Raw genomic sequence first — 24,191 nt, forward strand, 5'->3', positions numbered from 1 at the left:
ACATCACCTTGACCGGACACACACAACCAATGTCCGGTCACTTCCAACGCTAGCATCCGGTCGATGATCGACGCCTGCCTACTGACTACCACTACTGACCGGATGCTAGAACCCAGCGTCCGGTCACTATGTGACTAGTGTCTGGTCCACTCTGTGAGACCCTATTTTTTGGAACAGGGCGCCGGTGGCACCGTCAGACTGTTTGCACTCTACGGGCGGACACTCCACCGGTGGAGTTTCAAACCCTTCTCACCTCCATTCCATCGCCGAGTTGATCCACATCAACTCCAACTTCATCTCCTTTATAAATGTGCCAACACCACCAAGTGTACACCACTATGTGTATGTGTGTTAGCATTTTCACAATCATTTTTCAAAGGATTAGCCACTCAACTTGCCATGCCACTCAATCCTAGCGACGATGCAAAGTTAGATCACTCGAGTGGCACTAGATGACCGATATGCAAACAAGTTTGCCCCTCTTGATAGTACGGCCATCTATCCTAAACCCGGTAACAAACTTATCTACACACCTATGACCGGTGAAATGAAATGCCCTAGGTTATACCTTTGCCTTACGCATTCCATTCCATCTCCTCCAATGTTGATGCAATACATGCACCAACATGATCAACAATGATATGATCCACTTCATATCATCACGTGATCATATCGGTTCATCGATCTTGACTTCACTTGCTTTTTACCGTTGCCTTCGTCCATCGGCGCCAAGTCTTCCTTAAGCTTCACCGCCACGCAGTCCATCGCTCCAAAGCCTCCGACTTGCCCTTCACGCTTGCAACCGGTCCATCAAGTCAAGTCTTGTCTTGATCTTCTCCACCTTGATCACATGACTCAATGTCATGTCTTATGTGCAATGAGCTCCTTTATCATTACATGTGTGAGCTTTGCAACATCTCCAAGCCATTTTTCACCTTCATGGCATATGTTGCTCACACATATGTATCTGTGGACTAATCACCTGTGTATCTCACATAAATACAATTAGTCCACCTAGGTTGTCACTCAATTACCAAAACTACACAAGGACCTTTCAATCTCCTCCTTTTTGGTAATTGATGACAACTCTACAAAGATATGGAAATTAAGCTCTTTTGGATTCATGTTGCTTGCCCAAGCAATTTTACCATGTGTAAATGATTTTGGACAAGTACCACAAATCCGAGATGGTAGTATTAGCTCCCCCTACATATGTGCTAGAGTGTTTGATTTGAAGCTCGCACATATGCATAGATTAAAATTGTGGGAGAGTAATTACTACTAAATGATGCTAAGGTGTATAGAATAAACCTTTTGTAACACCAACTTGTGGGAGAGTAATTACTACTAAATGATCCAACTTGGGTGGTTCCAATTTTGTTAGGATCATAGTGAAGTGTAGTATTTAGGAAAAATATAACATGAACACTTGTAGTGGAATTTTTGGATGAATTAAATAGGAACTTGAAATGTGTTTTTAAATGCATGCAGACTTATTTAAATTATATCTAGAGTTCCTGTGCTCCAAAAATTATGAAATTTTGTTGCTAAGCTATTCTTGCTTAGTAGAAGCTTTGGTAAAATTTTGAGAGTCATTGCATGTATGGTTTTTGAGTTATAGATTTTCCTTTTATCATTGAATGATCCTTGTGTGAATTTTTGTAATTTATCTAGGAATCCAATGACCATGAAATTTTGTGGAGAGTATCCTAGTACCTGAAGGATGCTAGGAAAAATATAAGATCTGTTGCTTGACACTTTTCACTAGGGTTTCCTAATTATGTCATTTTAAGTCATTATGTCTTATCATTTTTGTGTAGGATGTTATACTTGCTCAAATGATGTGAAATTTTTATAGTGGTCTACTTGGAGCATGTAGTACCTACTGTAATGTTTGTAGATTAAATGGTGTAGTTCTTATATATGTTTGTCATTTCTCTTAATTAATTAAATAAATTAAGAAATGCATTAAAAGAAATGAATTGATAGTGAACACCTTACTTTCTGGTGTTCTTGTGACTTGTGTGATGAGTGAGTAAAGTTAGTTTTGTCCAATTATATGTTTGCAACATAAGTTAATAATTATTTTTCTGCATTGTGTCTTTCGGGATAGTTCTGGGGACTTTACAAGGTTCCCTATGATAATTTGGTTTGCTGGGAATGTGGTGAATACAAAAGTTGTAGATAACTTATGTATCTAGCTCCTATCAAAAATTGGTGGCATTTGGCCTAGTAGTTTAGGAGCTACAGCTGTTCAAAGTTAGATCCCAATGTTGCTTGTTCTCTGTCTTGTTTGGACCTGATCATGTAATTCTGTAAATTTGACCTGGTAAAGGTTGGAATCATGCCTTGAGGTCTAAAAATGAATTGTAGGTAATTTCATAAGCTTTCCAAATTATCTTATTGCATGTCATTTGGAATTGTAGATCTTTAATTATGGTTAGTTTACCGTACCGCTATATAGTCTCTGTTTCGCTGAAATATGAATGTTTGTGTGCATGCCTTGTTGCAATGTTCTTGTTGATTGTTTAGGTGCTAGCCTAACTTGAGAACATGCTTAGGTGCAGGTGCTAGGTCCTTAACTGAAGATGAGCAATTGTACATTAGATTGTATAAACTTGGTAAGTAAAGTGATTTGAATAGAGCCTAAGTCGAAAAATGCGGACTGCCATAAGTATGTGCATTCCCCGAGCATCCCTAACTTCGTTCATGTGCATCCATAATATTTATCTTGTGCATTCATGCAATAGGTGTGCTGGAGGGAGTGACGCTGCTGGAGTTCGAGGGAGCGAGCCAGGAGGAGGAGCCTGAGGTACAGGAAATCGACGAAGCAGCCGCCGAGGAGGAGTTGCCCGAGTGCCCTGACCACCGTCCTTCCTCTTTCCTAAAAGGCAAGCCCCGGAGCATATTAAGTCTCCCATGTTTTTACAAATACCTTGAGTATCTTTTATTCGTTGATGATGCATTAAGTATAGGAATTGGTTGGAACCAATTGTTGCATTATATATCCATCCTTGTCCAGATATCGCACTGGAATCCTATTTAAGTTCAGGAACAGGTTAAATGCTTAGCCATGCTTAGCGCGGTAGAAGTCAGGTGATTTCCTGTCACCTGTGAGCTTTAGGATGAGGTGGATCACGGTTGGCTATATTTGCTATCGTGGAAAAGAACCATGTTAATAATGAATTAAGACCAGGCGGAGTCTTGTGTAGGTTTGGACATAGTGACTCCATCTGTGTTGGTTAAGGACCGATACGATGTACGTCCTTATGTCATGTTGAATGCAGCCTAACACTTAGCTGGCTAGATAAGTCATTCTGACCGCAAAGCCTAGTAGCTCGATTCAGGCCAGGGACGCGAGCAGGGGTCCGCAATCTAGATGGAAGTAAGGATGTGCGGGGAGCCATTGGCGTAAGCCTAAGGGCGGGTTAAGTCACCGAGCACTCATGACAGAGTGGTTCTCTGATTTTGTGGCACTGTTCGGACTCACGATTCCTGAATTGTACCAACGGTGACTTATTTGCGACCCTGACAGGGGAAGCAAGGTTTATGTTAGGAATACCCCTCCAACTGGATAGGAATCGATTCGAATCACCGTCTCTCCCAGAACTTGACTGAGCAGCGGCAACATAGATTCAATTAATTTAACGATATGCTTAAATGGATGATGATGATAATGTTGCCATGATTTGTACCTGATATGGTTATTAATGTTTGCATCTTAATCAAATGATTGCTTAGTACAGGTGCTAATATAGATGACAGGTTAATGGCTAAAAGTCACTACTAGTTCAGGTTAAGAGTTGATCATTATTACTTATGCTTTTCCGTAAAAAGAGAGTGTCAACCAGATCCACTAAATTAAGCTATGCATGATCCTTGGTGTCATTTGTTTTGGTTTCCGACAGGTAAGTCTAGCTGAGTATATTCTTGTACTCAGGGTTTATTCCCTCTTGTTGTAGATGACATTCTATATCAGGGCTTCTGTAAGTATTATCTCCACCCAGTGGGTGACGAAGACTAGATCACGGGCATGATCTCTGTTTCTCTTATCCGAATGCTTTTACGGGTTGTGATAAGCAAACCAGTATTTGTATTTAAACTCGGGTGTGTAAGTTAAACTATTTGCTTCTATATACTTTACAAGACCTGTTTTGTAATAACAATAACTCTGAGGTATTGTAACCTATTTGTAAACCGTCTATGAAATGTTGTAACATACGATATGTTATGTTGAATTACTGTGATCTTGGTTGTACGCAAGTTGGTTTGAAATCCTTCAAGGTTTCAGTTGACTACCGGGTTTATATGGGCTCAAGTGCGAGAATTTGATCATTTCGGCGATTGTTTTTGTACTTTTGCTCTTATAAATTGGTCGGTTCTCTGACACCTTTGAAGCGTGTACCAATCGGAGTTGCATCTTTAAGTTCATCCTTAGCACCATGGTTAGCTAGATAACACTTGGAAATAAAAAGCACTAGATACCTTGTGAGATCAACATTAAAAGCAAGGTACTAGCATTACTTGAAAAGCATACCAAGTGTCTAGCTATCATCCTATGCATGCTAATTATCAAATCATCATTCAAGTTCTACAACTAGCATACACCACACAAGCATGCATATTGAATTTGAAAGCTTATGCAATGTAAGCAAGCACATGAATATGCACATATCAAATGCAATCAATCAAAGTTCATGAGCTTGCTCCCCCTACTTGTGTGCTTCTCTTGTCCAAGAAATTTTGATCCATCTCTTTTCTTCAATGTTGCTCCCTCTTTGTCCATATCCATGTCCATCCTCTACTTCTTTGAGATTTTATATCTTATCTCTCCCCCTTGTATAATCTCAATCTCAAAGCTTTTATATCTTTGTACAATCTCTCCCCCTTTGTCATCAATTTCCATAAAAGGTGAGCTTCTCATTGATGCAAAGGTACACGTTTGGGGTAGATGGTTGAGGCTTGAATCTTGCATTTTTTATGGACATCACTTGACTGTTGGAATGACACCACTTGTAGATACCACTTATAACTCATACCACTTGTATCTTGTGTAAGGCTTCTTGAGATACCACACATAGGATCTTTGATCTTGATACCAATTTGTGTGACACCTCCCCCTATGTGATAGCATGGGTCATCCATTTGATACACTTGAGCTCTTGTAGGTGAGGGATGTATTCTTCATTTGATGATCACTTAAAGTTGAGGATCACTTGTGGAACCATCATCTTGCATGATTGATACCATGTGTAGGTATGATATTACTTGAAAGAATCTTCTAGTATAGAACCACTTGTTGGATTTATCAATAAAAACTATTTCTTGAACATTTGCTATCTTCATAAGTACCACTTATAGGATATCACTTGTGAGTTAATCTAGACATCATTTGTAGATTCTTGATAAAATACTTGAGTCTAGATACTATTTGAAACAAACAAACTAGATATCCATTTACATTGTTGTCTTGTGCTTGTACTCTTATCACTATCATGAGCTTCTATGATTGACTTGAACTAAATTGATTTGCCTAAGCTTCCAAGTCCGGTTTGAACCAATGACAAGCTTCTTCACACCTCTTGCAAGGGTTATCTTATCAATGTTGTACTTGTCACTTGTTAGCAATCCAAATTAAGTCAAGTACTTGGGTTCACTAGCTCATGAACAAATTCATGTACTAACCACTAGATCAAGTAATCATTCAAACAATAGTGGTAGGCTATGAATTTAAGCATTTCATTTGTTATGCATGATCCTATGAAGTATGAACTATATGCACTAACCGCATACTAGTAAGGGATGAAATGATCATGCACATTACAATGATACCTTTGCTATGTTGAAGTAGAGGATAGTCACATAGACTCCAATTTATTACTCCAATAGCAATGTGAAGTCCAATTATAAGCTTGGTGAAGACCAATAGATACCATGTTGAATTTCATTCTTCACCCATATGAAATGAATACCACTTATGATCAAGTGCACTTTCTTGTTGTGGTTGGCTTGCTTTATCTTTTGATCTTTGCTTGCATGAGAGCATCATTTGAGAATACTATTTGAAATATCATGACTAGCTCTCTTTTGGGTGTTGCTTGCTTTTCTTGATCAACCCTTTTGATTGCTTCAACTAAGCATCTCAAATATTTCTCGGATCACCACTTCCATGTTAGCCTTCTAAGTACCACACTTGGTTCACCTACACATAGGCGGCAAGCCCCTACACTAGGGAGAAGTGACCTCTCTCCAAGAATCATTCTTGATACTTACTTAAAATGACTTGATTAATTGATCCAAGTGATGGACTTAACTTGGTGAGTAACCTTGATTCCTTCTTTAAGTCCTTTTCTTTCTTCTTGTTTAAGTCCTTTTCTTTCTACCAAATGATTTCCAATAGTCATTAGAACTTAAACTTCAACTTCATCTTGTGTTTGATCTTGATCTTCCAATTTGAGTACCAAATATATGCAAAGTACACTCCACAATCAAATGGCCTTGTACTCTTTGCTTGTCATGCTTTTAGATCATCTCAAAACCAAAATTATATGCCTCAATTACTTATAAACATATTTCCAATTTGAGGACCTTTCAATCAAAGTGACTCTAGATCAATCCAATATTTATCACTTTTCTAACAGATTTTGTACCCTTCAAAGAAATAAGCATATCTCCCAAAGTACAAATCCAAATACCACTAAATTTGGTGGAGGTGTGCATTACTAAGTTATCTAGCAGCTGTAAAAATTTGAGCTTCATTTGACTTCTAGATTGCTACCAGATTTCAATTATTCCACCACTGATACATGCTGAAAACTGCTGCACTATAGTTGACAAGATCTACTCCAAAACCGAAGCATCTCTAATCCAATTCTCATGAAATTTGTACAGCATTTTATACCATAAGTCTATAGCATGTACACCAATTTTTATGCCAAACCAATAAGTTTTGATCACTCAAACATGGCTAAGATCACAGCTCACTCAGATTTTCAATATAGGACAAATTTCAATCACTTGAACTATACATCATCAAGTATGAATCAAACTTGAAACCAACTTGTTTGAATACTTTCACAAGACATAAATCCATTCAATCCACTTACTAAATGTCATCTCATGAATTTATCCAACACAAATCAATCCAAACTTGACTACTAATCAATTATCCATTCAATCATCTTATAGCAAGCAACATTGTATATTTATCCAATTCAATCAACTCATATGCACCAAAATAAAATGATCAACAAGAGATATACCTTGGTTAGCTCATGATCATCCAACTAGCAAACTTCAACTCAATTATTTGCAAGTCATCAAATATATCTAATGAATCACCAACAACTTGAATTATAGCACTTGTATGTTGATAGCACTTGGACTTCACTCAATTTTCACTTGGCATTGGGTTTGGATGCACACTAAGCTTCATAACTTGATTCAACATATGATGATCAATATGAAATCAATTGAATCAAGTCTCCAATGCCGATGGTACCTACAATCAATCATCCACTTTTTGATGGTACCCAAACAAGTTTGGGTCCTCTCAAGTTAGGAGCAATATACTTAGGCATAGCCTTAGTATGAATAGCGGAATGTTTTGCAATAGCAACCATAGAGGTACCATTACCATCCTTTCTAAGCACATTATTATCAACAATTGAAATAGGCTTAGAAATATCACCTAGGGGACATGAATGTGCCATGTGTCCCCTTTCCCGGCATGAGTAGCACTTTCTCTTTGATTGAGCCTTCTCTTCCTTGCTCATATGGTGCTTCTCATTGCCTTGCCACTCATGGATTGCTTGAGCCTTCTTCTCAAGCTTGGTAGGACACTTAGAGGCAAAGTGTCCCGTACTTCCACACTTGAAGCACTTGATGTGAGCATAATCTTTCTTCTCATCTTTATTTTTGCTCATCATCTTGGCATCTTGAGTTTGCATCAGATGCCTTGCCTTTCCAACCCTTCTTGTTTTCTTCTTTTTCATCATCAAGTCACCACCATCTTCATGATTGATCTTGATTTGCTCTTAGGGTGTCTTCTCTTGCTCAACTTGTGGCTTTGGTTGAGGCTCTTCTAGTTGCTTCACCAATTGCTTGGTTGGGCACATTGAGGTAAGGTGACCCCAAGTATGGCACTTGAAGCACTTAACATGCTTTAGCCTCTCTTCTTCTTTTATCTTCTTGAGCTTCTCAGTGTTAGGGCAACCATTTGCAAGGTGTCCTGCTTCATGACATCGGCAACACATGGTATGAGAGAGCTTTCTTTGTTGTAGCTTCTTCATCTTTCTATCTCTCTTTCTTTTGCCCTTTGTCATCTTCTTCTTGAAGCCGAGACCACACTTGTCACCATAGTTTCTTTGAGTCTTCAACATGTGCCCAAAGGTGACTTTTGAGTTGTAGCACCTCTCTAACTTATTGCTCAATTTCTTTACTTGTTCATTGAGATCATTGTTCTCCTTCAAAAGGTTAGTCTCACAAGACATAGAAGTAGAACAAGCATCTATATGTGAAGAGCATGGCATATCTAATAAATCATCACAAGAGGTGGATACATGCTTCTTGCCTATATCACAAGGGTTAGCAACAATTTATGATTTATCATTTGATCCATGTGATGAGCTCTCATTATTTTTAAGTTTCTTTGTAAACATTTTAATGAGAGAAGCATGTTGTTCTAATAATTCATCATGAGATGCAAGTAGTGTCTCATGATTCAATTTTAGCTCATCATGTGAAGATTTATAAGCATCAAGTAATTTCTTATGTTCTTCACAAGAGTTCTTTAGAAACAAGTTTTCATTTTCTAATTTCAATGTTTTATCTTTCTCATTTTCTAAAGACATGGTCATGCTAGCAAGTCTACTAACAATCTCATCATATGAATCAACATGATCAACCACATTATCATTTGTTACCTTGGTGTCACCTTATGACATGAAGCAATGTGGTGATGTAGTTGGAGAGCTTGTAGTAGCATCTTCATCAAGGCTTGAGCATGAGCCATCATCACCATCAAGTGTGCATGGGGTAGCATCATCACTTGCAACACTTGTGGCATCATCATCAACCTTGTCAAGTGAATTTGTGGTAGATCAATTATCATCATCATCACTTGACCATGAGGTGGAGCAATCTTCCACAATCACCAAATTGTGGTTATGCTCAACACACTCATGTGCCTCCATCTTGGACTCATCATCATCATCAGAGACCATCCCATATTTCTCATTGAGATAACTCCAAATCTCATGGGCGGTCATCATGTCAATGATCTCTCCAAATATGCAATCATGCAAAGATCTATACATGATGTTAGTAGCTTGGATGTCGAGATCTAGGCATTTCTCTTGTGCTTGAGTTAGATTATCTTCACCCAACACATGAGAAAAGCCTACATCTACCATCCACCACATTTGAGGGCAAATAAACTTAAAATTGCATATCATCCAATTTTTCCATCGTGTAAAGTGTGTGCCATCAAAAATGTGTGGACAATCAATATTTAGCCCATAAGCCGCCATCCTCTTGGGTCGGTGAAGACCACAAATGAGAGACCTAGCTCTAATACCATTTGTAGGGTCGAGATGGCGAACTAGAGGGGGGGTGAATAGTCCTTTCTAAAATTAATCCCGTTGGCTAACCAAAACAAGTGCGGAATTAGAACTATCAGTCTAGCCAAGACTACACCCCTCTATCTATGTTCTCTAGCACCTTCCAAAGATACTAATTAAGCAACAAAGGTGCCAGGCTAGCTAGAGCTCACCTAACCAATTCTAGGAGCAAGGTCACACAAACCTATGCCACTAGTACTTTAAGCAATAAGAGAGCTCCTACACATGCTAGTAAGCAAAAGCATAAAGCCAACTAAGCTCACTAGCAATGCTCAATAACAAGGCAACCAATGCTAAATTAGAGAGCACAAATACTTAGCTACACAAACTAAGTAAAGTGACTAACACGGTTACACAAACCTAATTAGCCATGCAAGGGAGCTACTTCTATGATACACAAGCAAGAAGGTAACTAGTAAGCTACACACGCTAATTAATTACAAGAGCAACTACACAAGCACAATGTATATGAAAGTAATTACAAGCTTGTGTAACAAGGATGCAAACCAATGGGAAGAACAAGGTTGACACGATGATTTTTCTCCCGAGGTTCATGTGTTTGCCAACACGCTACGTCCCTGTTGTGTCGACCGCTCACTTGGTGGTTCGGTGGCTAATTGGCATCACCCGCCAAGCCCGCACATCGGGCACCGCAAGAACCTACCCCGAAAGTGAGGGTAGCTCAATGACACGCTCAACTAAAGTTGCTCTTCATGGCTCCCGTGGGGCGAGCACAATGCCCCTCACAAAGCTCTTCTTTGGAGCACTGCATAAGCTTCTTGCGGGCTTTGATGGAGACCACCACCAAGCCATCTAGGAGGTGGCAACCTCTAAGAGTAACAAGCACCACCAGCTTGCAATTCGATCACCTAGTGCTACTCGATGCAACCTCATGATGCAATCGCACTAGAATCGCTCTCTCACACAATCGAATGATCACTATCAAGTATATGTGAGATGGAGAGCTCCCAAGCACTACTACACAAGCCACCAAGGCTCTAGTGTGCTCAGCTTCTGGCCCAAGGCCGACCATGGCTTCTATTTATAACCCCATGAACAAATAGAGCCATTACCCCTTCACTGGGCAAAAGTCAGGACGACCGGATGCTCTGGTCTGATCGACCTGACGCTGGACCTCAGCGTCCAGTCGTGCGATGCACGCCACGTGTCCCCTTCTTCAAATGCTGTTCATCCAATCTCAATGGTCATCTGACAACCGGACGCTCCATCTTGAACTGACCGGACACAGCAACCCCAGCGTCCGGTCATTTCCAGTAAGGTACCAGGCATGACCGAACACGTCCGGTCGGTCGTGATCGGATGCAGCACAAGCGTCCGATCACTTCTAGCTTCTCTGCTCTGCCTATGTCATCATACATCACCTTGATCGGACGCACATAGCCAGCATCCGGTCATTTCCAGCGCCAGCGTCCGGTCGATGATCGATGCCTGCCTGCTGACTGCCACTACTGACCGGACGCTGGAACCCAGCGTCCGGTCACTATGTGACCAGTGTCTGGTCCACTCTGTGAGACCCTATTTTTTCAAAACAGGGCACCAGTGGCACCGTTGGATTGTCCGCACTCTATGGGCGGACACTCCGCCGGTGGAGTTTCAAACCCTTCTCACCTCCGTTCCATCGCCGAGTTGATCCACATCAACTCCAACTTCATCTCCTTTATAAATGTGCCAACACCACCAAGTGTACACCACTATGTGTATGTGTGTTAGCATTTTCACAATCATTTTTCAAAGGATTAGCCACTCAACTTGCAACGTCACTCAATCCTAGATACGATGCAAAGTTAGATCACTCGAGTGGCACTAGATAACCGATATGCAAACAAGTTTGCCCCTCTTGATTGTATGGCCATCTATCCTAAACCCAGTCACAAACTTCTCTACACACCTATGACCAGTGAAATGAAATACCCTAGGTTATACCTTTGCCTTGCGCATTCCATTCCATCTCCTCCAATGTTGATGCAACACATGCACCAACATGATCAACAATGATATGATACACTTCATATCATCACGTGATCATATCGGTTCATCGATCTTGACTTCACTTGCTTTTCACCATTGCCTTCGTCCATCGGCGCCAAGTCTTGCTTAAGCTTCACCGCCACGCGGTCCATCGCTCCAAAGCCTCCGACTTGCCCTTCACGCTTGCAACCGGTCCATCAAGCCAAGTCTTGTCTTGATCTTCTCCACCTTGATCACATGACTCAATGTCATGTCTCAAGTGCAATGAGCTCCTTCATCATTACATGTGTGAGCTTTACAACATCTCAAAGCCATTTTCACCTTCATGGCATATGTTGCTCACACATATGTATCTGTGGACTAATCACCTATGTATCTCACATAAACACAATTAGTCCACCTAGGTTGTCACTCAATTACCAAAACCATACAAGGACCTTTCACAGGCACAAACCACCTAAACAGGAACCAGCAAGATCTAGAAGAGAACCCTTGCCGGAGTAGACTCTAGATCTAGCGGACACCACCCTCACAGACATCTCACCGGCATTGAAGAACACAACGACGAGATAGAGACGATGCCATAGGGACTGAAGTGGGTCGCTAGAGAAACTAGGACCTAATCTATTGGCACACTGGGGATCCACATTCTTTCGCTCCTCCAGGCGACACGGGGGCCATCAAAGTTGAGGTAGACTGTAGATCCCGATGATGGAAACCGAAGATCTGGTGCTCCTTTTTTATCGCAACAGTTACCACCGAGCGGAGTTGGCCAAGCGTAAATATAGGGCAAGAGTATGGCCCATCTCGCCCTGTTAGGCAGGGCGCGTGGAAGCAGCCACCAAAAATGATCTTCTTTCGTTCTTCATTTTCGCCCTTAGAAATGCTATAAAATGGGCCCCGTAAATTTTTGCTTGAACAATTATGCAAAGGTCTTCGTCTAATTCACTGCTCCCTCTATTCTAAATTATAAATCATTTTGACTTTTTAGTATAATTCGATGTACAAAAAAAGTCAAAGCGACATATAATTTGAAAAATAGGGAGTGTTTGCTTATAAGTTAGAGGATTGTGGAACTAAAAAAAATTCAAGAACATGTGTCATGGAGCTAAATATTCTTCTGTTTCTCAGTTTAATAGAATAATATAAAAACTATTCAAAATTGCCATACTCCATGTCTCCATTCGAGCATTTTTAGCATATCTTGTCTCTAGAGCCTAATATGTGCTACTGGTGGAGCATTTTTCTACCTCTATGTTTTGATGAACTTTGTTTTAATAGCAATTTATATGTAAAAAATATGCTAAAAGATTCATGAAATAAGTTGCTACCATATAATACTAAACTTGCTACTCAAAAAATCATTGAAAGTTTTTACATGATATGCACATCGATCGTTACCATGTGAAAAACATAATAAATTTGATATATAGTATTTGCATAATGGTATTAACCTCTAAAGAGAGTAGCTGACCAAAACAAGACAAGTTGTAACCGCAAAGACAAATTACTATAATAAATATTGCATAAGCTGCCAGTTAGGGGGGCAAGTTATTATAAAACACATTACAAAAAGTCAGGAAACATGACTTGTTGCCAACTAGGGGCATTTATTAAAAAATGAGGGTAGCAGCACAAAACAAGACAAGCTGCAACTAGGGCAAATTATTAGAACAAGTATTAAATAAGCTATCAAGAAAGGGGCAAATTATTATATAACCCACTATATGAGCTGGTGTAGGATCTCTGGTTGGCCTAGAGGGGGGGGGGGGTGAATAGGCCTATCAAAATAAACACTCAAACTTTTATCAAATTCACCCTGTGGCACTGCTGCTCTAGAGGGCGGCACTGCCATGCCAGAACAGTGGCACTGCTACACCTACAGACAACTTTGAGTCATAGTTCAAAATCCATGAATAAAAACTTAGATCAGAGAAATTTTCTAGCTTACTGTAGGTATGACAATCACAGATCAAGAGCTAGAAGTAGTAGGAACACCACTGAAAAGCTCTAGTTTGGTTTTGGTGAATTGATGAAACCCTAAGTGCTAACCTAGTTTATCAAAGTGATTATGAAATAGGTGGCACATTCCAAGTGGTGAAACAGATGAAGATCATAACATGATGATGGTGATGCCATGATGATGATCACATGCTTGGACTTGGAATAAAAGAAAGAAAAACAAAAAGCTCAAGGCAAAGGTAAAATTGATAGGAGCTTTTCAGTTTAGTGATCGAGACACTTAGAGAGTGTGATCACATTTAGGATCGATAGCCGTACTATTAAGAGGGGTGAAACTCGTATCGAAATGCGGTTATCAAAGTGCCACTAGATGCTCTAACTCATGGCATATGCATTTAGGATCTAGTGGAGTGCTAACACCCTTGAAAACATTTGTGAAAATATGCTAACACATGTGCACAAGGTGATACACTTGGTGGTTGGCACATTTGAGCAAGGGTAAAGAAGATAGAGTTGAAAAGGAGTTGGTCACGCTGGTCACTGAGTGACCAGACGTGTCTGGTATGGTGACCAGACGTGTCCGGTATTAACTACCGGACTTTGGCTTAGTGGAGTGACTGAACGCTGAAGAGCTACTGTTTCAACGTTCAGTCAAAGTGACTTAGCTCAATTCAGGTTTGTAGAGAAGCGACCGGACGCATCCGGTATGAACCAGCTTATCGGGTTTCAGAACTAAAATTGATCGGACTCTAGGAACATCCATTCTAGTGTGATCGGACATGTCTAGTTGGCCCAGAGTGGCTCTGGGAGCTCTCTAGACTTGACTAGACACTGAGTCTCCTACATCCTATCCTGTGTGACCGGACGCGTCCGATCGGCCTAGAGCGGCTCTAGGAGCTCTCTAGACTCGACCGGACGCTGCCCGTCCTACGTCTGGTCGTCCACATTGGACGTGTCTGGTCGCATGGGACTCATGGTAGCAACAACTACTTCATTTAAAATGGGACACGTGGCGGTCAGGCAGTGACCAGATGCGTCTGGTCACCGTACTAGACGCGTCCGGTATACACAATCGATGCATTCGGTGCATACGACCTGCGCGTTCGGTCGACGTGCAGTCATCCCAATAATTAAGCCAACGACTCTATTGTTTTGGGGTGTCTATAAATACCATTTAGCCAGCTCAAGCTCACTCCATTAGACATTTACATTGACATAGCAACCTTGTGAGCTTAGCCAAAGCCCTCCCACTCATCTCCATCATTGATTCATCATCTTTGTGAGATTGGGAGAGAATTTAAGTGCATTGCTTGAGTGTTTGCATCTAGAGGCACTTGGTGTTCATGTTTCGCTGCGGGATTCACTTGTTGCTCTTGGTGGTTGCCACCACCTAGATAGCTTGGAGCAGTAGAGGAGGATTGGCATGAGTTGGTGATTGTTCATGGCCATCTCTGATGATTGTGAGGGGACTTGTGCCTTCCCTGGCAAAGGGCCAAAAGGTAACCCTAGTGGATTGCTCATGTCATTGAGTTACCTTACTTGTGGGTAGGTTCTTGTAGTGTCCAATTATGTGGACGAGGTTCATGCAACACCTCTTAGCCACCGACCCACCAAGTGTTGGTTGACACAATGGGGACGTAGCGTGTAGGCAAGCACATGAACCTCGGGAGAAAATTGGTTGTCTCTTGCCCTTTGGTATTCTCCTAGTGATTGATTTAGTATTCATCTTGTGATTGGTTCACTCCTCTACACGGCGGTATAATCACCCTACTCACTCATTTATATTCTTGCAAACTAGTTATAGCAAGCTCTTTAGTGTAGCTAGAATTGAGAGCTTGCTTTGTAGTTTAAGTTCATCTAGTGGAGCTCTTTAGTGTAGCAAGTATGAGAGCTCTTAGTGAGTAGTGACTTAGCAAATTGTGTGTCTAGTGATCATAGTAACTAGAGTTATTGAATAGGTGGCTTGTAATCCTTGTAGAGCTAGAGCAAGTTTGCATTTCGCCATTTGTTATGCTAATCAAATTGCTCTAGTTGATTTATAGATTTTTAAATAAGCTATTCACCCCCCTCTAGCCAAATTAGGACCTTTCAAGTGGTATCGGAGCTATGGTCACCGTTTGATTGAAGGCTTAACAACCTCGGTGTCAAATTGTGGCTCAAGTTGTGTTCAACCATGTGGGAGGGCAAACCACCATTATTTGATGGCACATGCTATGATTATTGGAAGAGAAAGATGAAAATGTATCTTGGTTCAATCAATGATCAAGTATGGGATGTGACCGAGAATGACTATGCTATCATCGATCCCAACAATCTCACCAACCAAGACAAGACCAACAAGCAATGCAATACAATGGCTCTCAACACCATATACAATGCCATTGATTCCAAGGTGTTTGAGAAAATCAAGTATTGTGATAGAGCTAATGAGGTGTGGAAGAGATTGGAAGAAACATATGAGGGCACACCGATGGTGAAGAGTGCCAAGTTGTACATCCTCAAGGATAAATTGATAAGCTTTAAGATGAAGGAAGATGAGAGCATTCCAGAGATGTTCCATCGATTGAAAGTGATTGTCAATGATTTGAAGGCATTGTGAGAGAAGATCAAGGATGATGATCTTTGTCATTAGTCCTTGATGTGCCTACCTCCAAGATTTGATATGTTGAGATTGCTTATCATAAGAGAAGGATTGAAGAAGATTACCCCTAACCAAGTACTAGGTGATGTCATGACACAGGAGACATACCATGTGGAAAGGGAATGGGTTGACAAGGATAACAAGAAGGAAGACGAAGACAAGAAGAAGAAGAGTGTAGCATTCAAGGCTAGCTCATCATCCAAGAACAAGGGCAAGTCCAAGAAAGAATCAAGTGATGATGAGGATCTTAGTGACATTGATGATGAGGCCTTGGCTCTATTTGTGCGCAAGATGGAAAAATTCATGAAGAAGAAGGGCTATGGTGTAAGAAAGAGAAGAGATCACACCAAAAGCAAAGAATATGTGAGAAGATGCTACAATTGCAAGAGCCCCGATCACATTATAGCGGATTGTCCCTACAATAGTGATAATGATGAGGATAAAAAGAAGAAGCACAAGAAGGAGAAGGAGAAGAAGATGACCTTCCAAAAGAAGAAGAAGGGTGGAGGCTATGTGTTTACTTGGGATAGTGATGGCTCTTCGGATAGTGATGACCTAGTGATGATGGAAAGAAATCTATCAAGAAAGCACTAGCAAGCATCTCCAGCAACAACAAGCCCTCTATCTTCGATACTCCATCAACGTGCCTCATGGCAAAGCCTACTAAGGTAAAATACGATGTGAGTGATAATGATGCTTGTGAAAGTGATGATTATAGGAGTGATGATGATGAATGTGAAAGTGATGCTTGTAGGAGTGATGATGATGACAAAGAGTACTCTAAAGAGGAGGTCATGGACATGTGTGAGCAAGTGCACACTTGCTTTGAGATGAAGAGAAAAGAGTGCAAAGAATTGCACAAGAAAGTCAAATTTCTTGAGCAATCTCTTGATGAGCTCAATGCCACTCACGAGAGGCTAATGGAAGCCCATGAGAAGCTTGGCAAAGCTCACTCTAAGCTTGAAAAGGCTCACTCCTCTCTCATCGAGCAAGTCAAAATGGAGGAAGCCAAGAAGGAGCAAGTGATTGTGTCTTGTGATGTGGGACTAACATGTGATATTATTGATGAATCTTTTTATAAGCCCATTGTAGTTGCTCCCACTAACATTTCTTGTAGCACTTCCACTTCAACTTCACCTTTGAGTGATGGTTCCACTTGTGATGCCTCACTAATGGTGGAAAATGAGACCCTCAAGAAGGAGGTGAATGAGCTCACTCATGCCTTAGGCAATGCCTATGGTGGAGATGCCCGCTTGTTAAAGTACTTGGGTAGCCAAAGGTTTTCTCTCGACAAAGAGGGATTAGGTTATACCCCCAAGAAAGGCAAGGTGGCCTTTGTCACTCCCAAAGCTAGCTTTGTGAAGGGCAATGGTTGGGTTTGCAATAGATGCAAGCAAGTTGGGCATATAGAGCAATATTTCAAGACTAACAAGAACAAGCAACCTAATGTATCCTCAATTAGATTTGATTCTTATTACATGCTTGTTAAGGGTGCCAATGGTATGAAGGCTAAGTTCATTGGTACACCAATTGTGGGCCCAAAGAAGAAGGCCATTTGGGTACCAAAGACCTTGGTAACTAATCTTCAAGGACCAAGCAAGTTTGGGTACCTAAAAGAAATTGATCTTCTTTTGTAGGTCAATTATAAAGCTAGAGGAAGGCATTGGGTGCTTGATAGTGGGTGCACACAACACATGACTAGTAATCCAAGAATGTTCAATTCAGTCAATGAAAATAAGAGCAATGGGATTGATAGTATCACATTTGCTGACAATGGCAAAGGTAAGGTCAAAGGGCTTGGTAAGATTGCAATATCCAATGACTTGAACATTTCTAATGTGCTACTAGTTGAGAGCTTGGACTTCAACCTATTATTGGTAGCTCAATTGTGTGATCTTGGTTTCAAGTGCATATTTGGTGTGGATGATGTAGAGATCATAAGTGTAGATGGCTCTAACTTGATATTCAAAGGATTTAGATATGAGAATCTATGCTTGGTTGATTTTAATGCTAGAGAAGCTCAATTGTCAACATGTTTGATCACTAAGTCTAGCATGGGTTGGTTATGGCATAGAAGGCTTCATCATGTTGGAATGAAACAATTGAACAAATTGATCAAGCATGACTTAGTTAGTGTCGGGGACTGAATAATAGGGTACCCAAAGAGGAGGAGCTAATAACCGTCAAATGTTGATGCTTCTGAATAAACAAGAACACAACTGCACTTCTTGACCAAATAGCTGAAGGTTGGCTCTGCCTCGCTCGACCCCTAGGGGTGGCTCCACTTCGCTCGACCCCTGAGGACTGGCTCCACCTCGCCCGATGTCCGAGGGTACGCTTTGCCTCGCTCGACGTCCAAGGGTAGATTCTGCCTCACTTGACGTCTGGAAGCAGGCTCCACCTTACTCGATGTCCGTGGGCTGGGCTCTGCCTCGCCCAACATCCAAGGGCAGGCTCTGCCTTACCCAATGTCTGAGGGCAGGCTCCACCTCACCTAACGTATGGGAGTAGGCTCCTCCTCACCCGATGTTCGAGGGTAGGCTCCGCCTCACACGACGTCTAGGAGTAGGCTCCGCCTTGCTCGACATCCAAGGGCAGGCTCTGCCTTGCTCGATCTCTGACGGCTGGGTTCTGCCTCACCCGATGTCTAGGGCAGACTCTGCCTCGTCCGACGTCTATGCGCTACTCCTTCATAACTATGCGTGTAGATAAGGCAGGGCACTCAAGTCAACCATAATATCAAGGACCATACCCTGCGCACCTATAGGGAACTACCATAAGGATATGACTAGACAGACACTTTAAGCCTTTCCAGACATGTTAGAGCCCAAACAGTGTTATGGGCACCGACATTTGTCCTATAGTGTTATGGGCGCCGACATTTGCCCTCGGGCACGAATCCTAATGGAAACATACGACAACCTCTATGGTCCAAGAGGGAAACTCATGTCATCTACAGTAAAGAATGTGGGGCCTCTATGCCATCCGCTCCCCATAGGGTCATGGCTCGGCACCCTGGTGCGCCGCGCCGTCTGCTAGAGTGGGATGGGACGTGACCAATTGCCGAACAAGGCCATAGCATGGTCCTATTAGGATCAGCGAACATGCCATCCTAGGCAACGTCTGCCATATCAGTAGGGCAGGCTCAAAGGAGAAGGAAGACCCAGCGCATTCAAAGGACCTTCTCTGCCTCTAGTTTTTCCTCTTTCTCCTATCTGTAATCCCTGCTCCCCTTGGTCTATAAAAGGAAGGATAGGGCACCCCACTAAGGTGATAGATTGATTCCACATCACACACCACATAGCTAAGCAGCGTCCAAGCTCTTAGCACCCGTTCGACCTTTCCATCAGAGACTTGGGACATGTCCCTCTCTTGACTGTTTGTATCCCCCTACTTCAAACCTTTTCAGTGTTAACAACATGAGCAACAGTAGCAGACTAGACGTAGGGACATTCTGCCTAAACTAGTATAAACCTCATGTCTTTTAGCAACAAATACAAATTCACTAGTTGGAGTTTACTCAAAATACCAACAGTTGGCGTGCCAGGTAGGGGACCTTTGCGCGTTTTGACGTTAACATCAGGCCACGGATGGCTAGCCATGGAATCAGCTGGGCCCTGGGCACACATGTGCATTTCGATGACCTGGACTTCATTGTCATGGTGGGAGGAGAGTTGGCATTGGCTCATACCACCATCCAATCTCTCCCCTCCATTGGCCTCAACTACGAGAGGCTTGAGTGCCAGCTCGGTTTCCCCCTAGGACCCCAACAGTCTAGGGAGGACCAACGCCACCTCACCCTTTCTGATGCCAACAACATGGCGTAGTTCACCAGAGGAGGATCCCTCTCTCTAGGACACCACATATGGAGCACCCTGACAGCACTTCCGATCGATCTCCGCAACGCTATGGCGACCGTTAGCCACCTTGTGGCATGACGCATGGTCCTACCTCCCGTGAACAACGAGTTTGTGGGGGGTGATCGAACATGTCATGAAATCTCTCCACAACCTCCTCATAGAGGAGCCAGGGTCGTCCTCTAGCTCTGACTCCAGCAGGGGGAGCCATCACCCCTCCCAGGAATGCTTTATGATGGGTACCCACGAGGGACACATCAAAAGCGTCCCCATAGAGGAGGCTACCCCGGCGGGCAACCTTGGCAACAAAACTGAAGGGGAGACAGTGGCCCCACCTCGCATGGGGGTGGAGTAGCCGAAAGCCCGATAGCAGGAGATCGAGGAAGCACGACTCTAGGTTGTGCAGGAATGCACGGAGCTCGATCGGGAGATCAAACGCCACGGAGACGGTGGGTGCGCACGTGCCATGGCCCGTGATGTGAACCAAAGGATCATCGCTGATGATGAAGCCCTTCCTTGCTTCGCCCAGTTGAGCCAGAACATCACCGCTACAATGATCTTGCTCCATGGCCTTCTAGAGGCCACACCGCCCAAGGATCATCAGGCCCACCATGAGATTGGCACGTTGCTCGAGCGTGCGGTGGCGCAATAGGCAGAGAGCTCCTTGTCTTGGTGATGCAAGCTCAATGCCAGCCAACACACACTCTCCAGACATCCTGCCAGGGACACATCAGTCCACTAGGCACCATAGGATGGCAGGCAGCATGCCGTGGTATCGGTGCATCAGCGTCTCGGTCGTAACCACGATGCACACAACACTCTCGATGCTCGTAGGTGTACCCATGGTGATCCAAGAGAGGGAGCTAGTCGTGGCTATCATCCTCATCGCGATGGATGCTACAATAGTGGCGAGGATCAGAGTCCGAGCCCCAATCTGCTGGGCCCTTAGGCCTTCGCCCGGCACATCCTCAATGCTGCCTTCCCGCCAAGGTACCGACTACCGACCAACATCCCAAAGTACTCTGGGGAAACAAACTGTCGGGGACCTAATACCGGGGTACCCCAGAAGGTGGAACCGATAACCACCAAACGTAAAAAACTTCTAGACGCATAAGGGCGCCATGTCATCCTTTGTTTGAATGACAGGAGTTCGGTTCCGCCTCGCCCGACACCCTTGGGACGGGCTCGGTCTCGCCCGAGGACCGAGGGATAAACTCCGTCTCGCCCGACGCCTTGAGGACGGGCTCGGTCTCGCCCGAGGGCTGGGGGATGAGTTCCGTCTCGCCCGATCCTGGAGGGGTGGGGTCAGCCTCACCCGACGCCTTTGTGGGATAACCCTGCCTCGCCCCAAAGGCTCAAGGCTAATCTCCGTCTCGCCCGACGCCTATAGGGCGGGCTCGGTCTCGCCCGAAGGCTAAGGGATAGATTCCGCCTCGCCCGATCCCAGAGGGATAGGGTTAGTCTCGACCAAGAGATAGGGACTGGCCTCCGTCTCATCCGACGGCCCAGAACGAGCCTCGCCCTGATCGATATCTATCCCTCATAACGATGGGTACAGGACGAGACAAGATGTTCGGGTCAACCATGGCTCCAACGACCATACCCTGCACCCTGACAGGAAAAGAACTACCAGGGAATGACAGGACTGACGCTTTAGACCCTTCTGAGCGCCGCAGAGCCCAAAAGGTATTACAGGTGCGTGCACCTCACTCTGTAGAGTTGTAGGCGCCGCCTTCAGCTCTGGGACACGGAACCCAATGAAGATATACGACAACCGCTACACTCCAAGAACGGATTTGCTATCTCCACGAACGATGGATACTCCGTCACCGCGCTGTGGACCCGAGGAAGCAGGCGGGGCCCTCTTCCCGACCCCTCAGGTCCTCCAAGTCAGAGAGCCTTGGCCACGGCGCTACACCGGACCCCGACCCCGAATTCTCCCAACAGGAATCATGGGAACCAGAAGGCGTGTGGAGCAAGGCTGGGGGGAGGCCCCTAAGTCAAAACCACTGTACTACAGCCCATACCCTGGGGGCAGCATGCTGTGACTGATCTGACATCCTACAGAGATATTGACGACATCATAAGCACTTATCTTCCTTCGCACTCATCAGAATGGAGGACCTGACCAGGTAGACATGAGCCACAAGGCTAAGTAGAGTATGCATCCAGGAGCTCTCACCCTTGTAAAGCCAGCCCCTTCATCTATAAAAGGGGAGGCATATCCTCCATCAAACGGACGGAGAACAATAGAACACATTCACGCACATTCAAGCAGCTACGAAGCTCTTGACCACCTTTCAATCCTTCGATCAGAGACTTGGGACCAGTCCCTCTCTCGGCAGTTTGTATCCCTTACTACAGATTATTTATGGTGCTAATAACACAAGCAGCAACAAACTGGACGTAGGGACGTTCCGCCCGAACCAGTATAAATCCTATGTCCTTTAGCGCACCATCCGAGCCTAACGCGTATTACTATAAATTTACTTGCCGGTGCTTGTACGAAACACCGACAGTTGGTGCGCTAGGTAGGGGCTTTGCGCGTTCCAAATCAGGTCTCGGATGGCCACCCACGCAATCACCTGGGCCCCGGGCGCACACGTGCGTTTCGGCGACCTGGATTTCATCATCACATTAGGAGGAGAGCTGGCGCTGACTCACTCAGCCGCTCCATCTCCCCCTTCCATCAACCTCAGCCGTCTCAGGCTTGAGGGCCCACCGGGCAACTCCCAGGGATTCCCGTCACCCAAGGAGACCTCTCACAACACCGCCATGTGTTCGGAAGGGTCCAGATGGAGCGCCCCGACAGCGTTTCCGTTCGGTCTCCGCAACGTTGCGGCGACCGCTGGCCGCCTTCTGGCGCTGCGTGTGGTTCAACCACCCACGGACATCGAGTTCGTGGGGGCGATTGAGCGGGATACGGAGACCCTCTACGAGCTCCTCAACGAGGAGCCTGTATCGCTCTCCAGCTCAGATTCTAGTAGGGGGAGCCACCACCCTTCCTGGGAATGCTACATGATGCAGACCCCCGAGGGTCACGTCGAAAGTGCCTCCAGGGAAGAGGCCACTCCTACAAACAATCCTGATGGCAGATCCGGGGAGGATGGGACAGCCCCATCTCACCCGAGGATGGAGCAGCTAAGGGCTCGTCAGCAAGAGATCAATGAGGCCGGGCAAGGGCTCGCACGGGAATACATGGACATCAATCGCGAGATTGAACGCCGCAAAGATGGGGGGCGCGCGCGCGCCTCAGCCCGCACCGTACATCAAAGGATCCTCACCAACGATGGGGCCTTTCCTCACTTCACTCGAGCCAGCCAGAACATCGCCGCAGCAACCGCCTTGCTGCATGGCCTCCCAGAGGCCGCAACGTCCGAGGATCGACGCGCTTATCGGGAGATTCGCACGTTGCTCGAGCGTGCAGCCGCGCAGCAGGCGGAAAGTTCGTTGTCTCGACGACGCAAACCCGACACCAGCCAGCGCGCGCCCTCAGTGCGTCCCACCAAGGACGCATCCGTACACCAAACACCACCAGCCGGCGGGTAGCCCTCCGTCGTCCCTGTACGTCAGCGCCTCGGCCGTGGCCGCGATGTACGCAACATCATCGACGCCCGGAGGCGTGCCCACGGCGACGAGGGAGAAGCAGCGCGCCGCGGCTATCATCCCCGACGTGGCGGGCGCTACGACAGCAACGAGGACCGAAGCCCTAGCCCCGTCCTGCCAGGCCCTCAGGCCTTTGGTCGGCACATCCTCAACGCTGCGTTCCCTCTAAGGTATCGACCGCCTACGAACATTCCCAAATATTCTGGCGAGACAAATCCCGGGCTTTGGCTCGAAGACTATCGGCTTGCATGTCAGGCCAGTGGTGCAAGTGATGATAACTTCATTATTCGCAATCTCCCGCTGTTCTTGGCCGACTCGGCACGAGCATGGCTGGAGCACCTACCATCTGATGCTATTCAGAGTTGGGCGGATCTGACTGAGATCTTCGTGGGTAATTTCCAGGGCACGTACAAACGCCCTGGAAACCCATGGGACCTCAAGAACTACCGTCAGAAGGCCGACGAAACCCTCCGCGGGTACATCCGGCGCTTCTCCCGACAGTGCAACGAGCTCCCG

Source organism: Miscanthus floridulus, chromosome 8 (genome assembly GCF_019320115.1).
Source record: "Miscanthus floridulus cultivar M001 chromosome 8, ASM1932011v1, whole genome shotgun sequence".
Classification (NCBI taxonomy): domain Eukaryota; kingdom Viridiplantae; phylum Streptophyta; class Magnoliopsida; order Poales; family Poaceae; genus Miscanthus; species Miscanthus floridulus.